General features: G+C 42.8%; 1 long non-coding RNA gene across 1 annotated transcript; it reads left to right on the forward strand.

The window, feature by feature from the left end:
• The first annotated feature begins 1614 nt into the window (after positions 1-1614).
• Positions 1615-8118, forward strand: LOC125378024. Its single transcript, XR_007219985.1, has 2 exons — positions 1615-1778; positions 7625-8118. It is a non-coding gene; the product is annotated as an uncharacterized LOC125378024 (long non-coding RNA).
• The last annotated feature ends 220 nt before the right edge of the window (positions 8119-8338 follow it).

The raw sequence follows: 8338 nt of genomic DNA on the forward strand, positions 1-8338 counted from the left end.
CAAAATGAGGCGAATGGGATACTGAAATTAGACGCTGGAGAAAAAGGTATATATATTCATGAGAACTTATCAGATAAACTTGGATTTGCACGAATAATAAATGATGATTTCAGATATATGAGTTTATACAAGGCAACATCTTATGGATCTAAATTACCCGATTTAGTTCCCTATAAAGAGTTGTTCATCCATCTTGATCAAATAAGCACGACGGATAATATTCAACTAGAAAGTCCTTCAACTTTGCTCAGATCTATTCCAGTTAAAAATGAAAAATATAATAGCGGTAGAACGGAATCTTTCTCAACATTACAATATAAAAAATTAAAGTGGGGTATTATTTCAGACCTCAAAATTTCTGTATTAGATGTAAAACACCAACCTGTACATATAGGATACTTAAGTGTAACACTCCATATTATATAATGGTTGATTCCATATTTAAGTTATGATATAGTATCATTGTATATTTGATATGTATGTTACACTCCTGGGAATAACAAATGGTCAGTCTATTCAACTGCTTCGTACTATCGATAATTCGGATGGTCAACTCGAAGTCGCCCTATGCGATGTAACGTATTACCCGAGGTGGACCAATATAAATGCTACAAAATATAAATATAGTAATGAGATGAATATAAGAGAAGAAAATAAAATCATTACTATACCTTATGGGTATTACAGCGTAAGCTCACTCAATGAGGAAATTTTTAAACCTAATGGAATGAGTCTCACACAAAATGAGGCGAATGGGATACTGAAATTAGACGCTGGAGAAAAAGGTATATATATTCATGAGAACTTATCAGATAAACTTGGATTTGCACGAATAATAAATGATGATTTCAGATATATGAGTTTATACAAGGCAACATCTTATGGATCTAAATTACCCGATTTAGTTCCCTATAAAGAGTTGTTCATCCATCTTGATCAAATAAGCACGACGGATAATATTCAACTAGAAAGTCCTTCAACTTTGCTCAGATCTATTCCAGTTAAAAATGAAAAATATAATAGCGGTAGAACGGAATCTTTCTCAACATTACAATATAAAAAATTAAAGTGGGGTATTATTTCAGACCTCAAAATTTCTGTATTAGATGTAAAACACCAACCTGTACATATAGGATACTTAAGTGTAACACTCCATATTAAAAATAATGGTTGATGCATCAGGCCCTGGAACAGTAAGACAATGTAATACAATTGCGCTTTCCGATCTCGGAGACACAGAAGGATTTGATAAACCCGGTTACAATGGTAAGTTATACGCTTTACACTTACACGATAATGTATACAAGCGGAAAGAAGTCACATTCACGGGTAATCTAGGAGATTTAAGCGATGTCGATGTTAGTAGACTCATTAAAAACACTTCGTACAATAGTACTCGCAACGACGATAATAAATGGGCTATGATCGAAGCAAACATCGAGTGGCTACTGAATATCGTCATTACCCCACCTTATGTGATGATGGGTAAGGGACATAATAAGCATTTTTGTTGCTTAACTTTTGTTCTTATTTACTGTTAACTTCGTGTTTTGTAATTTACGATAACGGGAGTTTGTTTGTATTTTCGATTATTAGAGGGGACCTTCAAAGCAAGCGTTGTTTACAACAATGTTCCAATCATTCGTGTGTTCCTACCCTTTATCCACAGTTCCTTTTACAGGGAGTCCTCGGATGTCTACAGATGCTCAAATCGGTATCGCCGTAACCATAGGAACCGTCACCATAGCCTTCATCATCACATGTCTCGTTATACTTGGGTAAGCTGACCAAGTCAAGTACACACGTCCTTCTGTATTCCTTGTTACGGGTCGAATCACACAATGAAATAATATCTTAACCCAGAAATCTTTATGTAAAAGAATATATTGTGAAGGAAACAAACAACAAATGATGTACAATCAACAAATGTACTACAAAATTCACTAGATTTTCAAATCAATACAAATTAATACACAGCAATTTCAATGGCAGTACACAAAAGAGCAGCAGTATAATATTCAATGGCAGGATATGATGGTAGTAGTCAGTATCAAATATAGTGGTGACAGCAAAAGTCAATCATGATAATATATTCACCCAGTGGCAACAGTGGTCAAGCTTCCGATATTGGGCCTGAGCTAGGAATCCAGGGTGATAAGTGATCTTCACACGAAAGCTGGTCTTGGTGTATTCTCAGATGAAAATGTGTGAGGAAATGTGTAAGAGATGAAATAGTCACGCACTCGTCCTTTATATAGCCCAAACACTTTCCACAATATTCATAAACGCTCCATAGCAGTATATTTCGTTGTGCTAACTAGGCTGAGTAAACACGTGCATCTGCATGCTTGGGTGACTTGACTTGGCCGAGTAAATACGTGCACCTGTATATTTCAGTGTGCTTACTAGGCCGAGTAAACACGTGCATCTGCATGCTTGGGTGACTTGACTAGGCCGAGTAAACAAGTGCATCTGCACATTTCAGTGTGCTTACAAGGCCGAGTAAACACGTGCATCTGCATGCTTGGGTGACTTGACTTGGCCGAGTAAACACGTGCATCTGTATATTTCAGTGTGCTTACTAGGCCGAGTAAACACGTGCATCTGTATATTTCAGTGTGCTTACTAGGCCGAGTAAACACGTGCATCTGTATATTTCAGTGTGCTTACTAGGCCGAGTAAACACGTGCATCTGTATATTTCAGTGTGCTTACTAGGCCGAGTAAAGACGTGCATCTGTATATTTCAGTGTGCTGACCAGGCCGAGTAAACACGTGCATCTGCATACTTGGGTGACTTGACTTGGCCGAGTAAAGACGTGCATCTGTATATTTCAGTGTGCTGACTAGGCGCAGTAAACACGTGCATCTGTATATTTCAGTGTGCTTACTAGGCCGAGTAAACACGTGCATCTGGATGCTTGGGTGACTTGACTTGGCCGAGTAAACACGTGCATCTGTATATTTCAGTGTGCTTACTAGGCCGAGTAAACACGTGCATCTGGATGCTTGGGTGACTTGACTTGGCCGAGTAAACACGTGCATCTGTATATTTCAGTGTGCTTACTAGGCCGAGTAAACACGTGCATCTGGATGCTTGGGTGACTTGACTTGGCCGAGTAAAGACGTGCATCTGTATATTTCAGTGTGCTGACTAGGCCGAGTAAACACGTGCATCTGTATATTTCAGTGTGCTGACTAGGCCGAGTAAACACGTGCATCTGGATGCTTGGGTGACTTGACTTGGCCGAGTAAACACGTGCATCTGTATATTTCAGTGTGCTGACTAGGCCGAGTAAACACGTGCATCTGTATATTTCAGTGTGCTGACTAGGCCGAGTAAACACGTGCATCTATATATTTCAGTGTGCTGACTAGGCTGAGTAAACACGTGCATCTGGATGCTTGGGTGACTTGACTTGGCCGAGTAAACACGTGCATCTGTATATTTCAGTGTGCTGACTAGGCCGAGTAAACACGTGCATCTGGATGCTTGGGTGACTTGACTTGGCCGAGTAAACACGTGCATCTGTATATTTCAGTGTGCTGACTAGGCCGAGTAAACACGTGCATCTGGATGCTTGGGTGACTTGACTTGGCCGAGTAAACACGTGCATCTGTATATTTCAGTGTGCTGACTAGGCCGAGTAAACACGTGCATCTGGATGCTTGGGTGACTTGACTTGGCCGAGTAAACACGTGCATCTGTATATTTCAGTGTGCTTACTAGGCCGAGTAAACACGTGCATCTGTATATTTCAGTGTGCTGACTAGGCCGAGTAAACACGTGCATCTGCATGCTTGGGTGACTTGACTTGGCCGAGTAAATACGTGCACCTGTATATTTCAGTGTGCTTACTAGGCCGAGTAAACACGTGCATCTGCATGCTTGGGTGACTTGACTAGGCCGAGTAAACAAGTGCATCTGCACATTTCAGTGTGCTTACAAGGCCGAGTAAACACGTGCATCTGCATGCTTGGGTGACTTGACTTGGCCGAGTAAACACGTGCATCTGTATATTTCAGTGTGCTTACTAGGCCGAGTAAACACGTGCATCTGTATATTTCAGTGTGCTTACTAGGCCGAGTAAACACGTGCATCTGTATATTTCAGTGTGCTTACTAGGCCGAGTAAACACGTGCATCTGTATATTTCAGTGTGCTTACTAGGCCGAGTAAAGACGTGCATCTGTATATTTCAGTGTGCTGACTAGGCCGAGTAAACACGTGCATCTGCATACTTGGGTGACTTGACTTGGCCGAGTAAAGACGTGCATCTGTATATTTCAGTGTGCTGACTAGGCGCAGTAAACACGTGCATCTGTATATTTCAGTGTGCTTACTAGGCCGAGTAAACACGTGCATCTGGATGCTTGGGTGACTTGACTTGGCCGAGTAAACACGTGCATCTGTATATTTCAGTGTGCTTACTAGGCCGAGTAAACACGTGCATCTGGATGCTTGGGTGACTTGACTTGGCCGAGTAAACACGTGCATCTGTATATTTCAGTGTGCTTACTAGGCCGAGTAAACACGTGCATCTGGATGCTTGGGTGACTTGACTTGGCCGAGTAAAGACGTGCATCTGTATATTTCAGTGTGCTGACTAGGCCGAGTAAACACGTGCATCTGTATATTTCAGTGTGCTGACTAGGCCGAGTAAACACGTGCATCTGGATGCTTGGGTGACTTGACTTGGCCGAGTAAACACGTGCATCTGTATATTTCAGTGTGCTGACTAGGCCGAGTAAACACGTGCATCTGGATGCTTGGGTGACTTGACTTGGCCGAGTAAACACGTGCATCTGTATATTTCAGTGTGCTGACTAGGCCGAGTAAACACGTGCATCTGTATATTTCAGTGTGCTGACTAGGCCGAGTAAACACGTGCATCTATATATTTCAGTGTGCTGACTAGGCTGAGTAAACACGTGCATCTGGATGCTTGGGTGACTTGACTTGGCCGAGTAAACACGTGCATCTGTATATTTCAGTGTGCTGACTAGGCCGAGTAAACACGTGCATCTGGATGCTTGGGTGACTTGACTTGGCCGAGTAAACACGTGCATCTGTATATTTCAGTGTGCTGACTAGGCCGAGTAAACACGTGCATCTGGATGCTTGGGTGACTTGACTTGGCCGAGTAAACACGTGCATCTGTATATTTCAGTGTGCTGACTAGGCCGAGTAAACACGTGCATCTGGATGCTTGGGTGACTTGACTTGGCCGAGTAAACACGTGCATCTGTATATTTCAGTGTGCTGACTAGGCCGAGTAAACACGTGCATCTGTATATTTCAGTGTGCTGACTAGGCCGAGTAAACACGTGCATCTGGATGCTTGGGTGACTTGACTTGGCCGAGTAAACACGTGCATCTGTATATTTCAGTGTGCTGACTAGGCCGAGTAAACACGTGCATCTGGATGCTTGGGTGACTTGACTTGGCCGAGTAAACACGTGCATCTGTATATTTCAGTGTGCTGACTAGGCCGAGTAAACACGTGCATCTGTATATTTCAGTGTGCTGACTAGGCCGAGTAAACACGTGCATCTATATATTTCAGTGTGCTGACTAGGCTGAGTAAACACGTGCATCTGGATGCTTGGGTGACTTGACTAGGCCGAGTAAACACGTGCATCTGTATATTTCAGTGTGCTGACTAGGCCGAGTAAACACGTGCATCTGGATGCTTGGGTGACTTGACTTGGCCGAGTAAACACGTGCATCTGTATATTTCAGTGTGCTTACTAGGCCGAGTAAACACGTGCATCTGTATATTTCAGTGTGCTGACTAGGCCGAGTAAACAAGTGCATCTATATATTTCAGTGTGCTGACTAGGCTGAGTAAACACGTGCATCTGGATACTTGGGTGACTTGACTTGGCCGAGTAAACACGTGCATCTGTATATTTCAGTGTGCTGACTAGGCCGAGTAAACACGTGTATCTATATATTTCAGTGTGCTGACTAGGCTGAGTAAACACGTGCATCTGGATGCTTGGGTGACTTGACTTGGCCGAGTAAACACGTGCATCTGTATATTTCAGTGTGCTGACTAGGCCGAGTAAGAACGTGCATCTGTATAGTTCAGTGTGCTTACTAGGCTGAGTAAACACGTGCATCTGGATGCTTGGGTGACTTGACTTGGCCGAGTAAACACGTGCATCTGTATATTTCAGTGTGCTGACTAGGCCGAGTAAACACGTGCATCTGTATATTTCAGTGTGCTTACTAGGCCGAGTAAACACGTGCATCTGTATATTTCCGTGTGCTGACTAGGCCGAGTAAACACGTGCATCTGTATATTTCAGTGTGTTGACTAGGCCGAGTAAACACGTGCATCTATATATTTCAGTGTGCTGACTAGGCCGAGTAAACACGTGCATCTGTATATTTCAGTGTGCTTACTAGGCCGAGTAAACACGTGCATCTGTATTTTTCAGTGTGCTGACTAGGCTGAGTAAACACGTGCATCTGGATGCTTGGGTGACTTGACTTGGCCGAGTAAACACGTGCATCTGTATATTTCAGTGTGCTGACTAGGCCGAGTAAACACGTGCATCTATATATTTCAGTGTGCTGACTAGGCCGAGTAAACACGTGCCCTTGTATACTTGGGTGAATTGACTAGGCCGAATAAACACATGCATCAGTATACTTGGGTGTGCTGACTAGGCCGAGTAAACACGTGCATCTGTATATTTCCGTGTGCTGACTAGGCCGAGTAAACACGTGCATCTGTATATTTCAGTGTGTTGACTAGGCCGAGTAAACACGTGCATCTATATATTTCAGTGTGCTGACTAGGCCGAGTAAACACGTGCATCTGTATATTTCAGTGTGCTTACTAGGCCGAGTAAACACGTGCATCTGTATTTTTCAGTGTGCTGACTAGGCTGAGTAAACACGTGCATCTGGATGCTTGGGTGACTTGACTTGGCCGAGTAAACACGTGCATCTGTATATTTCAGTGTGCTGACTAGGCCGAGTAAACACGTGCATCTATATATTTCAGTGTGCTGACTAGGCCGAGTAAACACGTGCCCTTGTATACTTGGGTGAATTGACTAGGCCGAATAAACACATGCATCAGTATACTTGGGTGTGCTGACTAGGCCGAGTAAACACGTGCATCTGTATATTTCAGTGTGCTGACTAGGCCGAGTTAAAACGGACCCGTGACGATCCGGGATAGAATAGGCCTTCTGCAACCCATGCTTGCCGTAAAAGGCGTCTATGCTTGTCGTAACAGGCGACTAACGGGATCGGGGGGTCTTGATTGATGCATGTCATCGATCCCAATTGCGTAGATCGATGGTCATGGTATCAACCACTGGATTGTCTGGTCCAGACTCGAATATTTACAAACCGCCGTCACATAGCTGGATTATAGCTGAGTGCGGCGTAAAACAACCAACCAACCAACCGAGTAAAACGTGAATCTGTATCACTTGGGTGTGCTGACATGGCCCAGTAAACACATGCATATGTATACTTGGGTAGGTTGTAGCCTTCTGTGCATGTCCTGACTGCCTTGGGGATTGTTTAAAAGAAATATGTTGAAAAAAGTTATATCCAACCCTCAGCATTATGACAGCATCAGATACATTCTCGTGTTCCAGAAGACGCAAACGACGCAAACGAAGCATACAACTTGATCAGGAAAGGGATACCACAGAGTCACAGCCTGCCTACATACAAGGGACGCACTTTTAAAACTCTAATATCTCAGTTAGCGACTTTCGTCACAACTTGGCCATCGCTCGCAATTGCAAGACTCTTTCTCCTATCGATCATTATCACGAAAACACGACACGACAATCAAAGTTATATTGAATATTGTTTTAACCACAGAACAGTGAGGCAGTACAGATATATTGTTCCGAATAAGATCAGGAATATACTATTTAGCCACAAACCACATTCTATAAACTGCACAGTCCTTTTGGTTTGATTTTATTCATTCGTTGCAATGAAATGAGAATGATTCTAATCACAGTGTCTGCATAAACTGAGATATTGTAAAGTAAATTTGGCATGAAAGCTTGTGTATATGGATAAAAAGTCGGGAGGCTATGTCCAAGCCTTGTTTCAAATTAAACACATCTGTTGGAAATGTGTATGTTGTTTAACGCCGCATTCAGCGATATTCCAGCTATGCGACGGTGGTTTGTAAATAATCGAGTCTGGGCCAGACAATACAATGATTAACATCATGAGAATCGATCAACTCAAATTGGGAGACAATGACATGCATCATACAAAGTCAGCGAGCCTGACCACCAGATCCCGATAGTCTCCTCTTACGACAATCATGAGTTGCTGAAGACCTATTC

This window comes from Haliotis rufescens, unplaced genomic scaffold, assembly GCF_023055435.1.
Source record: "Haliotis rufescens isolate VD_foot unplaced genomic scaffold, xgHalRufe1.0.p SCAF_11, whole genome shotgun sequence".
Lineage (NCBI taxonomy): Eukaryota > Metazoa > Mollusca > Gastropoda > Lepetellida > Haliotidae > Haliotis > Haliotis rufescens.